Raw genomic sequence first — 14,806 nt, 5'->3', positions numbered from 1 at the left:
AAAACTTATTTTATAACGATAACATAGTCCACATTGTAAACTCTTTCAGATGAAAGAGATACAAAGCTTTATAAATAAGAAACGTAGTCTTCCATACACATAAGTGTAAGTGTGTAGTTTAAATGCTAACTATGTTAATTGATTATAATTATCTATATACGATTAAAATGTCTAAGTAAGTCGTAAATATAAATGGACCGGGCTTATCGGTCGGGCTTGGAAGGAAGGCCGGTTAGAGCCTTTTGTCTGTGTTTGTCCAACTAAACTTGGCGGTTCGGACGGGTAGTGCCGTCTCGGACACTGGACGCCCACGGACACATCGAACTCAAGCGGTTTGTGGACACATTCAGGCTCGCAGGCCTTTTTCCCGCTCCTACATCTGCTGCATTAAACATTTGTTTCGCAAGAAATGGACACCTTAATGTGGATATCCTGAAGATAATTCAAGATATTTTGTTAGAGTTTAATGTGTTTTATCTCAAATATCCCAGACTTATTCTATTCTTAATCAGGTGAACGTATCGTGTGACCAAAATGTGCCTGCTTATCTACATTATAACTTGGCGACTGATAGAAGACGTTGTAATCTACCAACAGAGGATGAAATTGTTGTTATATTGTTTTACATTTAAGAGGTAAAAGAGAACAAATGCAGATATCTGAATGTCATCCAACTTATTTACCTCTCCATTATGTATTAGTTTTCCCATATGGTGAGTTTGGATGGGAACTTGATATTAAGCAGCGGAATGTTCAAAATGATCGACAAGGTAAGGCACAGATAACTCAGATGGAGTGTTTCAGTTAGGGGTGGGAAAAAGATCCGGAAGACCGCTACCCGATCCGTTCGTTCGAGAAAAAATAGGTCAGTGGGCACCCGACGGTCAAAACGGTCACTACCCGACCGGCCGAAGAACTACGTGGGCCGGTCAAGATCAAAATTTTATGTCGGCTGACCGTCCGCTGACCGACCGTTTAAAATGACCGAATGACCGACCTAATTATTGCAAGAAAACTTATGATATAAGTCTATACAAAATTATGTATAGTAGACAACAAATAAAAATAAAAGTTGACGAGTCTTTAGGATTATTATCATTGGCTTGCTTATGTAACTAGTGGGACAAATAATATTCCATGTAAAGTCGACTATAACATATAGTCACCTATATAGATGTACTTAGTTTAAAAAACAATCCATCACAAACAGTTTACTTATTTATTAATATATTTTTATTCGGTAACGAAAATGATTTATAAATTTCTGCATTTAATTGGAAAGTCCGGACCGAGACCGCCTGATTTCCGACTGGCCCGACAAAATAAACGGTCTGGGACGGTCAATGGAAAAATAATTCTTGAAAGTGACTGCCCGAGACCGCCCGATTAAATAAGTGGTCACCAACATTTTATGTCCGAATCGACCGATCTGATGAAGTTAGAGACCGGCACCGATCGATCCGAACCGATTCCCACCTCTAGTTTCAGTTATGGACTCTTTTAGAGGCCTTCAGGATATTCTATTATTTTAAGAGGAGAAAAATTATTTAAAGAGTTCTTAGTAGATGCTTGGGTTTCAACAGAACAAAGTCGATAGATGTTCATCAGACGTAGGCAGGATGTGATTCGTTTCGAGCTTTACCGTGGTCTTATTGATATAACGTGAGATGGGTTGCCTTCGTATCAAATTGGTAAAAACTCATTATACTATCTTCATTTACAGGTGGAGCAAGAAGTATGTTCGAAATTTATCAAAGTTCTATGGCTATTACTCGATTCAACCATCACCCACATATTTTTCTCACCATGATTGAAAATCCAAAATTGCCAAAAAGAACCAGCTTTACTACCACATCAAACGACACTAGAACGTCCAGACTTGGTGGAACATGTGTCAGAGATAAAATGAAAACACCTAATGAAAGTTGTTTGTGCAGAATTTCCAGATCAAGACGAAGATCCCTTATTATGTACTACTATTAAGAATTGTATGATCCATGATCCTTGCGGAGAAGAAAGACCAAATGCACCGTGTATGAACAAGAAGGGTAAGTGTACGAAAGGATATCCTAGAAAATTTGTAGATTGTACAGTTCTTGATGAAGACGGTTATCCACTCTATCATCGTCGTAATGATGGACGTGAATTTTTCGTCCGTGGTCGTAAGGTTAACAACCTAAATGTGGTTCCGTATAATCCATACATCTCTAGAATATTTGATTGTCACGTCAACATTGAAGTGTGTGCAAGCGTCAGATGTGTGAAATATATTGACGAATATATCTATAAGGGAGGTGACTATGGTTATTGGGGGACAGATGAGATTAAACAATATCTTGATTCAAGGTACATTGCTCCACCTGAAGCTGCTTGGGGACTCTTTGGTCATTTGTTGCATGAAGAATACTCTTTTGTTGTGAGTTTGACATTACATCTACCTGGTATGCATAATATATTGTTCGATCCCACACATCTACCTTAAGTAGTTCAACAAGGAGCTGAACTACAAAGATCAACGTTGATGAGATAATTTTTGTGTTGTAAATAATTTCCGAGTCTAAAAGTCTATACTTATCAAGAGTTCCCACAACACTTTGTTTGGGACAAAAATCATAAAATTTGGAAACCTAGGCAAAGGGGTTTTGTTATTGGCAGAATGTATTTTGTTAGTCCAAATGCGGGCGAAAGATTTTACTCCAGATTGCTACTCACAGTTGTACCAGGTTCGGTATCATTTAAATGTTTACGCACACTAGACGATAAATTACATGATACCTTTAAACTGACATGTGTTGCATGGGGTTTTCGAGAAGATAACGATGAGTGGTATAATGTTTAGAAGAGGCAAAGTTTATGAATTCCGATTACTATTTGAGGAGGTTTTTTTACATCATTCGCATTAAATGTTGTCCATTAAACCCACATATGTTATGGGAACGATTTGCACTTAATATATGTGATTATCTTGCACATAACTTTCGTACTCCGCGTGACATTCCTAAAATGTGAGGAACAATTACTTGATTTAGGATTGTTTCTTCCCAATGAACTACTTTTAGAATTCAGAAAAACCTTCAAAACGACTTTCCCTCCATGCCAAAATAGATTGGAATATGGACTAAAGTTGTTGGTAATAGGTTTATTTGGGAACACAACCAACTGCAAATTGCTACTGAGATTTCAGATGTACATCCCAATGAGGAACGTCTAAATTACGCATAAAAAACAACTTTTCACCCTGTAACCGATTTCGTTAATGAAGAAAGGGGTGTGGTATTTGTTTTTGAATGGTGGAGTGGGAACAGGTAAAACATTTTTGTACAACACGATTGCTGGTAGCTGTCGTGTAAGGGGTTTTATTGTTATCACAGTAACTTCTTCTGGTATTGTTTCTTTACTATTAGTTGGAGGTAAGACTGCCTATTTCACTTTTCGTATCCCTTTGGATGTGCATGAAGATTTAATATACAACATTTGTAAGCAGACTCCACCCAAGAAAAAATTGAGTTATCAAGATATATATCTATGATCTATTTAGGCAAATATGTCTGATTATTTGGAATGAAGTTCCTATGCAACATAGATATTGCTTTGTGGCAGTTAACCGTACACTACAAGATGTTTGTGATGACACCAAACAGTTTGGTGGTATAATAGTCATCTGTGGGGGAGATTTTCGACAAATTTTATCTGTGATACCAAAATGAGTCAGGGAGCAGATCGTAGGCGCACGCTTAGACGGTCACTTATTTGGGACTTAATTAATGTCCCCACTCTTAATCAAAACATACGGTTACGTCCCAAAGAACCCGCAAACCTTCATTTTTCGAATTTCTTACTCGAGGTAAATTTTACTCCCTCCGTCCCAAATTGAATGACCTATTTTCTATTTTGGGTTGTCCAATTTTAGTGTCATACTTCTAAAAATAAAGAAAAGAACTTTTCGCTCTTTCCAATAATACCCATTACTATAAATTTAATGACAACTTCATTTAAAAGTAAGTTCAACTTTTTCGTTGTAATATAAAAAAGTTAAGAGTTAATTCCTATATGGCCCCCTATTTTGTGACCAGCTTCCTTTATGGCTCCCTTTTTTTCGTAAATTCAAATATGGCCCCCTATTTTCAGGTAAATGTCATTACTACCCTTCTTAAATAAATTTAAAACATTAAAAAAAATTATTTCCACCTCACCCTTCTCTCTCTCTCCACCTCATCTCTCCCTACACCTCACCCCTCTCTCTTTCTCCAATTCACCTCTCTCTCTCTCTCTCCAACTCACCTCTCTCTCTCCAACTCACCTCTCTCTCTCCAACTCACCCCTTTCTTCTCCGCTAAGGTGGCCGCCCGGAAAATTTTCCGGCCGGCCACCTTCAAACCAAAAAAAAAAAATTCTCTCTCCTCTCTCTCTCTCTCTATTTTTTTTTTTTTTTTTAAATCTCTAAACTCTCTCTCTCTCTAAAACTCCGGCGAAGGGGGTTTCCCTTCGCCGGAGTTTTAGAGAGAGAGAGTTGAGAGATTTAAAAAAAAAAAAATTCGGCGAAGGGGGTTTCCCTTCGCCGGAGTTTTAGAGAGAGAGAGTTGAGAGATTTAAAAAAAAAAAAAATTAGAGAGAGGAGAGAGAAAATTTTTTTTTTTTGGTTTGAAGGTGGCCGGCCGGAAAATTTTTCGGCCGGCCACCTTGCCGGAGAAGAAAGGGGTGAGTTGGAGAGAGAGAGGTGAGTTAGAGAGAGAGAGAGGTGAATTGGAGAAAGAGAAAGGGGTGAGGTGTAGGGAGAGGTGAATTGGAGAAAGAGAGAGGGGTGAGGTGGAGAGAGAGGGGTGAGGTGGAGAGAGAGAGAGAGGGGTGAGGTGGAAATAAATTTTTTTTAATGTTTTAAATTTATTATTAAGAAGGGTAGTAATGACATTTACCTGAAAATAGGGGGTCATATTTGAATTTACGAAAAAAAGGGGGCCATAAAGGAAGCTGGTCACAAAGTAGGGGCCATATAGGAATTAACTCAAAAGTTAATGAGGATACAATTGGAAAAATCATGCTTTTTTTGAAAGTTAAATTCCAATTAATGATGTTCCCTTAAAAAGTTTGGTTTTCAAAATAGGTCATTCATTTTGGGACAGAGGGAGTATTTTCTTTAGGTAACATAAATCATTATATTTAATTTCCCCATGCTTTCTCAACTTTATATCAATTACTCATTATGTTTTATATTTTTCGAAGGTTGGATCAATTGTAGAGACGAAAGTGTTAACTTGTCGTCTTCTATCAACAGATGCAATAATTTGCATTCTTTGATTTCTTTAACCTATCCAGGGTTATATGGAGTGGGAACAAGTTCTTCAAAATACTTGACAGAAAGAACCATTTTCTCTACACGTAATGAAGATGTTAGTGTCATCAATATTTCGGCATTATATATATTTCCTAGAGAAACAGTTACTTATTTTGTTGCCGACAAAATGGACGAAGCTGAAGCAAACGATTATACCCTCACTGCTCGATATCCATCTAAATTTTTAGATTCTCTTAATCCACCTGGATTTCCACTGTTCAAATTAGAATTGAAAAATGGTTGTCCTATTATGTTATTGCGAAATTTCTCCGCAAGATGAGATGTGTAATGACACAAGATTAATGGTTGTTAGATGTGCGTCTTGAGTACTTGAATATATAATTTTGAATAGAGATAAAGCAGAAACTTGGTATTTGTTACAAGGATTTTTCTATCACCTACGTCTTCCAATTCGAGCATCCAATTCAGAAGACGTCAACTTTCTGTCAAGTTAGTGTATGCAATGACAATAAACAACTTTGAAGGTCAATCAGTAAAATTTGTGGGGGTTGATCTTCGCACTCCAGTATTTAGCTATGCACAATTGTATTTTGCTTTATCGAGGTGCGCAACTGCTACTTGATTGAATATATTGTTGCCAGACGATGAAATTGTATGTATTACGACAAACGTCGTCTCTTGAGAAGTATTATTGTGATGATTCAACATTGAGATACTATTTAAGGTTTTCTTATTTAAATTTCACCTCGAATCAATGAAAGATTATCTATTATGTTGTGGTCAGTAGATAAAACTTTAGTTTTTCCTTTCAATTTTATTATAATTTTTCTTACGATGAAATACCTGAAAACTAGATTTCCACAAGGAATGAAACTTCAGTTTCGGTGGAATTTTTTGTGGGGCCAAACGTGGAAACGTTTCGTGGAAACGTTTCGGTGTGTGTGGAAGTTTTACAATTCTGCCGAAATGTTAGCAATATGATGCAACTGTGCATAACAAGTCTCTTTAACCATAATTGAGCATAAAAAGAGTTAATCTTCATTTGGACAACAAAAAAAAATGCCAATTAAAAGGATAATCTACAATAAGTTCCGTTAGTTAGGGACTAATCTGCAATAAATTATCAATTGTAGGGCTAATTTGCCATAAATTATGTTAGTTAGGTGGCTAAGTTGCAATATATTTGATTAGTTAGAGGGGCAATTTGCAATGATAGGATTAATCTGCAATATGCTGTTAATGTAAGGACTATTCTGCAAACATGTCAGTTATTCAGGGATTAAAACCAAACTAAAGTAAAATCAAGGGGTTAAAAAGTTAACCGAACATCCATCTTGATATACCTGGTTAACAACAAAAATTAGATCCCTTTAACCCTAAACCCAAATTCAATCGTCTTCCTCTATTTCTTTCTCTATGAACCGAAGCTCCTTCCTCTGTCTCTCTAGATTTTTCTTCAATTGAACCTCCTTCCTCTCTCTCTAGATTTTCCTTCAAACTAACATATCAGATGAAGTATTTCTTCAAGAAATCAATGAATAACTCAAGAACAAATCAAAAACAGAGAAGAAGAAGAAGAAGAAATAAGGTATGAGTTGATTTTCGAAGTTCTAATCTGTTAGGTTTTTATAGATTCAACTAAATTACTAAACCCTAGAAAAAATAATTTCAAGATTTTATCACTTAATTAACTGTTCCCTTTCAATAATTTTACTTTTTTTTAAAGGGACTAGTCAGATTCCTACTAGGGTTTCGACTATTTCGAAGATTTCGATTAATTTCGAGCGAAATCTGACACGAAAATCATGTACGTGTGTTTTTACTTCGGTTGGTTGAAAAATCGAAAAATTTCGGTCATGTCGACCGAAATTTTTCGAAGTTTCAGTCCTTGGATTTCTATCACGAAATACATGAAAACTAGGTTTCCACCACGAAATACATGAAAACTCGGTTTCCACCGCGCCCGTAAGGGGCTATAGATCCCTTTTGGCTTACATTGTTGTGGTTGATTACATCTCAATTTTACGAGTAAAGTGCTTTCGAGCATTCTCCGAGTGTACTTGTACCATGGGATCTACGATCACACCGTTTGACATCACGTCAGACCGAGCTTACATAAAGAAGTGCATACACAGTGTGTCAATTTTTACATCTTTTGGCGACATGTGAAAATTTGAGATAGGTAACCACATGCCCCCAAAAGATGTGAAAATTGACACACTTTGCATGCACTTCTTCGTGTAAGCTCGACCCAGCGTGATGTCAAATGGTGTGATCGTAGATCCCACAGTACACGTACATTCGAAGAATGCCCGAAAACACTTTTCTCGTAAAATGGAGATGTAATCAACTACAATGGCGTTAGCCAAGAGGGATCTACCGCGCCCGTAGGGCGCGGTGGAGACCTAGTTATTCTTAAGTTGTATCATTACACTTTTATCCGATCCAAATGGTGGTTGGCAAAACCTATAAGATTATTACCGTGATTCTCTAGGCCCACATTGCAGTTGGAGTGTACTTTAATACTTAATATTGAAAGGAATATCTCATGTAATTGATCTCAATGCACCTACTATTTATGATTTAGGTTTAGATGACTATGAAAATTGTCTGAAATAATTGTAGGTAAATTATTGTTTGCTTATAGAAAAAGAAGGATTTCAACAACAACAACAAAAATATAGGCCAGCGCTTTGGGGAAAGCTAAATAGTTTTCGGGGTGTGAAGACTTGGTCAAAAATTGGTCAATTTTGTTTGACAATTTTATTTAGGGGGAAAGCAAAATACTTCTCCACCTCAGCTCTCACTCTCTCCACCTCACCTCACTCTCTCCACCTCACCTCTTTATCTTCTCCGATTAGGACGCCGGCCGGAAAATTTTCCGGCCGGCGACCATGAAAAAAAAAAATTTCACTCTCTCTCTCTCTAGAAACTCCGGCGAAGAACCGATCTGGTATGTTAAAGAACAGACCAGTTCCCGTTTGTTCTTCAACAGACCAGTTCCGGTCTGTTCTTCAATAGACCGGAACTCCGGCGAAGGGAAACCCCTTCGCCGGAGTTTCTAGAGAGAGAGAAAGAGTGAAATTTTTTTTTATTTTTCATGGTAGCCGGCCGGAAAATTTTCCGGCCGGCGACCTAATCGGAGAAGACAAAGAGGTGAGGTGGAGAGAGAGTGAGGTGAGGTGGAGAGAGAGTGAGGTGAGGTGGAGAGAGAGTGAGGTGAGGTGGAGTGTTTTTTTTCATTTCCCCTTAAAATTTATTTCCCTGGAAAATTTCTAAAATTCTACATATTCGTTTTAAAATTTCACACTCCGGAAACTATTTAGCTTTCCCAAAGCGCTGTAAAGGTGGTATCTTTTTTTGGGGGGGAAATATGTTGTTAAGGATGTTATCCCAATCGGGGTTAATATGATCAATACGAGTAATCAAAGACAAGCAATAGGAATAGTAAAGAACAATCAAGAACAGAACAAAGAGATTTACGTCTTTTGGTTGGTGAGACCTACTACACGGTGACAACGACGCGATGATTTCCACTATGATAAGCAAACAAGTTTACACAAGAGATTCGTGAGATTGTGCTACTGATATCTCCTTAAGGTTTAGTTTATAAAGCCACTAAACCCTAATCCCACCGCCTCACCGACTCTCTCTACAACCGACATTATACACGGACTAATCACCGACATAAGCCTAGCTTCCGCATTCCAGCCCTGTCTCGGAGTCCAACTTTGCCTCACAGCCCTGCTTCGCATACCAGCTCTGTCTCAGCAATCAGCTCCGCTAATGGGTCCAAGCTTCGGTAGGTTAAACCGGGTTCGATACCAATCCATATTCGAGTCACTTCTAACAATTCTCCACCTTGACTTGAATATGCTCCTCTTGAGTTAAATCTGTCACCATCATAACTCATCGCCTCCGAGCAATCGTCGCTCCATCCCTTCTAGGGCTAACATCTGGAAATCCCAATCAAGTCTATGCAAGGCTTAAACTTGAAAGTTGTAACTGCCTTGGTCAGCATATCCGCTGGATTCTCTGCCGTAGAAACCTTCTTCATCGTGATCTTCCGTTGTTCAATCACGTCCTTGATAAAGTGATACCTGACGTCAATGTGTTTAGTTCTCCCGCGATACATTTGGTTTTTGGTCAAATGAATTGCACTCTGGTTGTCGTAGTAGACCTTTGTCACCTACTACTTCAAGCCCAAATCCTGAACTAAACCACTCAGCCATATTGCCTCCTTCACCACCTCTGTTGCTGCCATGTACTCTGCTTCCGTTGTAGACATTGTTGGGTTTTACACCCTTCTACTAGTGTTTATAGCGGAATTAAGACATCTAATATCTACACTAGTATTCCCAGGATCACATGCATAAACCTATGATAATCATTAATTAAAACTAGAAAGATAAATACCTTGTTCGCTAGTTTTCCCTCGAACCTTTCCAATTGCTTATGAGAAGACCAAGAGCTTCAAGTGTAGCTCCTCTACTTGGGACACGAGCAAACAAATTTGATCTCCCACCTTGTTGTATAGCTAGCACACCAATGGTGGTTGGAAAAGAAGAACTCCTTTCTTCTTGACTAGATAGATAGTTAATGGGAATTAGCTCACTTTCTCCTCTCTACTTGATGTGGTAGAGTAAGAAAGCTTAGAGAGAAATTCCACACCTTATTCTCTGCCCTAAGAGTGTTTATATAGAACCCTAATAAGAATCCACCTCCTTTTAGGTTTCCTAAAACACCCTTTAGAATAAGATTTAGGGAAATAGTCGAAAATAGCAACTATTGGTATTTTCTCAATTCCCTAAGGAGGAGGTGCCCAAACACCACGAAAATTGGCAGATATAATGTTTATTATATCAGCAACTAACCCTCCAAAATTCAGCCCAATCCGAGTCCTGGAAGTACCCGAACCGGTCTAGGCCCAAAAACCCTGTTTTTGACCCTTTTGTACTATCTTTGCCTAATTCCTTTTTAGGCCTATGAGATATGTTTATGGAACACTCCCATGATTATATCTCACTCCCACTAGTCATATCCTAGATCAATTTGTCACTCTTATGTGTAACCCGTTGTAGGATCCGATCGAAGTTAGCCGCGAATTACTCCGTAATTCGACGATCGTAGTTGGTCTCTAGCTACAACTCTACGATCCCTAAATCAATCGGACTTGATGATCTTCCACATCAATTGTCCTATCCGAAAAATTGTTCGCATTGTCACCTTGGTCGAAGGACATCTCCTTCAACTCCTTCAGACATCGCTACCACCGACTGCAGCACTGCTCTCCAACTAATGGCACTCCCGCAGAGTGTGAACGTATAGCCCGTCAGCGACCTCTTCCTATCAAGATCCCCCCAAAAATCCGAATCTACAAATTCAACTACCGAACCAGAAGTGTCAGCCCTTCTATCGTAAACCAAACCAAGCTCCGCAGTTCCTCCCAGATACCGCAGTATCCATTTTACATCCTGCCAATGACCTATCCCAGGTCTACCCATGTCTCTGCTTACTACACTAACAACATGTGAAATATCAGGCATTGTGCACACCATAACATACATAATGCTACTTACTGCATTTGCATAAGGCACCCGAGACATGTATTCCGTCTCGTCATCAGTTGTTGGTGACAGTTCACCCGAAAGCTTGAAGTTTTGCCTCAGTCATACCAAAACGTTCCAACACCTTCTCGATGTACGTTTTCTGAGACAAGAACAGTATCTGATGCGTTTTCCAGGAAGCGTGAGTACGGAGTGAAAGGGGAGTATCGTAATAGAGTAACTAGGAAGATCCGGATCACCACACTTTGATAAAGTTGCCACCACAAAGTGATAAAGAAACCGGTTGAGCTAACACCACACCTGGCTAAATTTGCCACCACCAGATGATAAAAACGGTCGAAATCCACCATCAATGGCTCTTCCAAAACCAGAGGATATAGGAGTTGATCTAAACAGATCCAAAGTCATAAATACTCTATAATTTCCAATTCAATATTCTTTGCCCTTTCCATTCATAATAAGCCGCATTATATAGAGGAGAATACATTAAATGGGGAAATAAAAGCTAGTCTAAATGCATAGAAACTAGATAGATTGAAAACAGCTTAGTTTAAATGCATGAATATAAAAAGACTAGACTAAACTTAATGTTGATTAATAAAATGAAAATGACTCTTCAAGTCTTCGAAAATCTTCTTTAAAGACCATAATTATCCATTTGATTGGTCCAACTCCAGCAAAGTAACGCTCAGACCCCGGTTAGAAATTTCATCGTATCCCAGTGCTGCTTGTTCCAGACTTGTTTCGTGATCCAGAGCAGTTTGGGTCAGCTCGGGTTGATCTAGATCCGATGCTCCCGCATCAGTTTCCCAACATATCTGTCTCTCCGTATCTCCATACCCAATATCTTCCTTGAGGCACCCAAGTCTTTCATCTCAAACTCACCCTTTAACTGATCCTTTAACATGTGCATTTCCGACATATCCTTGCAAGCTATCAGCATGTCATCCACATACAGAAGTAGATACACATAAGAACCACCCGGTAGTTTCCTGTGGTACACACAACTGTCATACCTGCTTCTGTCATAGCCGTTTTCACCTTAAACGTGTCAAAACGCTTATACCACTGCTTGGAGACTGTTTCACTCCATACAAAGACTTCTTCAGCAGACAAACCTGGTCTTCTTTCCCAAGAATCTCAAACCCCTCTGGCTGACGCATATAGATTTGTTCCTTCAGCTCTCCATGTAAGAACGCATTCTTAACATCAAGCTGCTCCAATTCCATAGCATACAAAGCAACCACAGAGAGTATCACTCTAATAGAGCTATGTTTAACAACAGGAGAAAATACCCCATTGAATTCTACCCCTTCTCGCTGTGTAAACCCCTTAGCTACTAACCGTGCTTTGTATCGTGCATCTTCCACCCCTGGGATTCCTTCCTTCTTATTAAAAACCCATTTGCTACCAACAATCTTCTGACCCTTAAGCTGTTCGGCTAATTCCCAGGCCCGGTTCTTCCGAAGAGACTCAATCTCCTCATTCATGGCAAAAGACCAATGCCTAGATTCATCACTCCTCATAGCTTCTTCGAAGGTGGATGGTTCAACTCCATCTATGCTTTCCCCCACACTAAGTGCAAATCCAACCATATCAGCTATCCCATACCTTTCCGGTGCCCGGATGTCTCTCCTTCTCTTGTTCCTCGCAATACTGTAATGAACCAGCTCTGGTTCATCTTCCTCAGCTTGCTCATTTACCTGAAGCCGAACTTCTTCCAGAGTGTTTATCTCAAACTTGACCTGCTCCTTATGATCTTCCTGCTCTGCCTGTTTACCAACACCCTCCCGAGCATCTCCAAGCGTTACCTTCTGAGTTACCATGGCTAACTCATCAAAAGTAACATCTCTGCTTATGAGAAACTTCTTCGATTTTTCATCCGGATTCCACAATCGATAACCCTTAACTCCAGGCTCATACCCAAGAAGTACACATTTCTTAGCCCTTGGATCAAGTTTACCTTCCTTAACATGTGCATAAGCTGGACAACCAAAGATCCTCAAGTTCTCATAATTAGCAAGTTAACTATACCACACCTCATTAAGAGAGATGTACAGGGTGAAATATTTACCAGATACGCTGTCGTGTTCACTGCTTCAGCCCAGAACACCTCCACCAGCCCTGCAATCGAAAGCATACAACGAGCTCGTTCCAATAGAGTTTTGTTCATACGTTCCGCCTCCCCATTATGTTGTGGGGTCTTTCTGACCGTATGGTGTCTCATTATCCCTTCGTCTACACAGAACCTATTAAACTCGTTTCTGCAAAATTCCATGCCATTGTCAGTCCTCAAACGTTGGATCGATTTTCCAGTCTGCTTCTCGATCAAGGTCTTCCAATGTTTGAACTTGACGAATGCCTCATCTTTGCATTTCAGTATGTAGACCCATACTTTCCTGGAAAAATCATCTATCAAGGTTAACATGTATCTGTAGGGATTTATACTCTTATACTAGTGTTTATAGCGGAAATAAGACATCTAATGTCTACACTAGTATCCCCAAGATCACATGCAAAACTAGTAATTAATCTAATGGAGATAGTAGATTACCTTAATCACTTTTCCCTCGAACTAGTTAAATTGATTGAAGAAGACCAAGAGCTTCAAGTGTAGCTCCTCTACTTGGGACACGAGCAATCAATTTGATCTCCCACCTTGTTGTATAGCTAGCACACCAATGGTGGTTGGAAAGAAGAACACCTTCTTCTTTGACTAGATTGATAGTAATGGGAATTAGCTCACTTTCTCCTCTCTACTTGATGTGGTAGAGTAAGAAAGCTTAGAGAGAAATTCCACACCTTATTCTCTTCCCTAAGAGTGTTTATATAGAACCCTAATAAGAATCCACCTCCTTTTAGGTTTCCCAAAACACCCTTTAGAATAAGATTTAGGGAAATAGTCGAAAATAGCAACTATTGGTATTTTCTCAATTCCCTAAGGATATGACGTCCAAACCCAGCCAAAATTGGCATATTTAATGTTCATAACATAAGGAAACGTCCCTCCAAAAATCAGCTCAATCCGAGGCCTAAAAGTGCCCGAATCGGCCTAGGCCCAAGAACCCTGTTTTTGGCCTTTTTGTACTATCTTTGCCTAATTCCTTTTTAGGCCTATGAGATATGTTTATGGGACACTCCCATGATTATATCTCACTCCCACTAGTCATATCCTAGATCAATTTGTCACTCTTATGTGTAACCCGTTGTAGGATCCGATCGAAGTTAGCCGCGAATTACTTCGTAATTCGACGATCGTAGTTGGTCTCTAGCTACAACTCTACGATCCCTAAATCAATCAGACTTGATGATCTTCCACATCAATTATCCTATCCGACAAATTGTTCGCATTGTCACCTTGGTCGAAGGACATCTCCTTCAACTCCTTCAGACTCCCACTTGGACTTAGAACAATTGCAATGCCTCGATTCCCGTGTCAATTTAGTATCCCATCTGATACGTCACGTCATTCAGACTTTCTTGATATCCGAGTACAACTGTAAAAGACAAACGATTAACTTTTAATCCGTTTGAGCGCGGCCACGCATTTTCAGTTGCTACTCATCAAGTGGCCTTGAGACACTTTGTACCTAATGTGATTAGGGTGACACAATCCATTCTTGCGCTCCCACTTAACTTCATGTCTATCCTGTCCTTCCCAGTATCCGTCTTTATAACCTCCTTTTACGGCGCGGCGTTTGACGGAACCAAAGTCGGACATTCCTTTCATAAGATGAGTGGAGCACTCATGTTTTGAGGAATCTCTCCAATTGTCTTTATGAGAAGTATTGACGTTCATCACGAGTGATGTACTTCTCATTTGAGGGTTATCCAGTGTATAAACCTTTTACACACCCACGTAGTTGAATAAAATATACTATTCCTATAGCCCATGAAACTGCGCTATCCCATCGACTCCCGTGCTAGTCTTCGTGAGTCATTGTTG

Source organism: Eschscholzia californica, unplaced genomic scaffold, assembly GCF_041429995.1.
Source record: "Eschscholzia californica isolate CP2 unplaced genomic scaffold, dmEscCali1.0.p SCAF_2, whole genome shotgun sequence".
In the NCBI taxonomy this organism is placed as follows: Eukaryota; Viridiplantae; Streptophyta; class Magnoliopsida; order Ranunculales; family Papaveraceae; genus Eschscholzia; species Eschscholzia californica.
Note: the sequence above shows the minus strand (reverse complement) of the source record.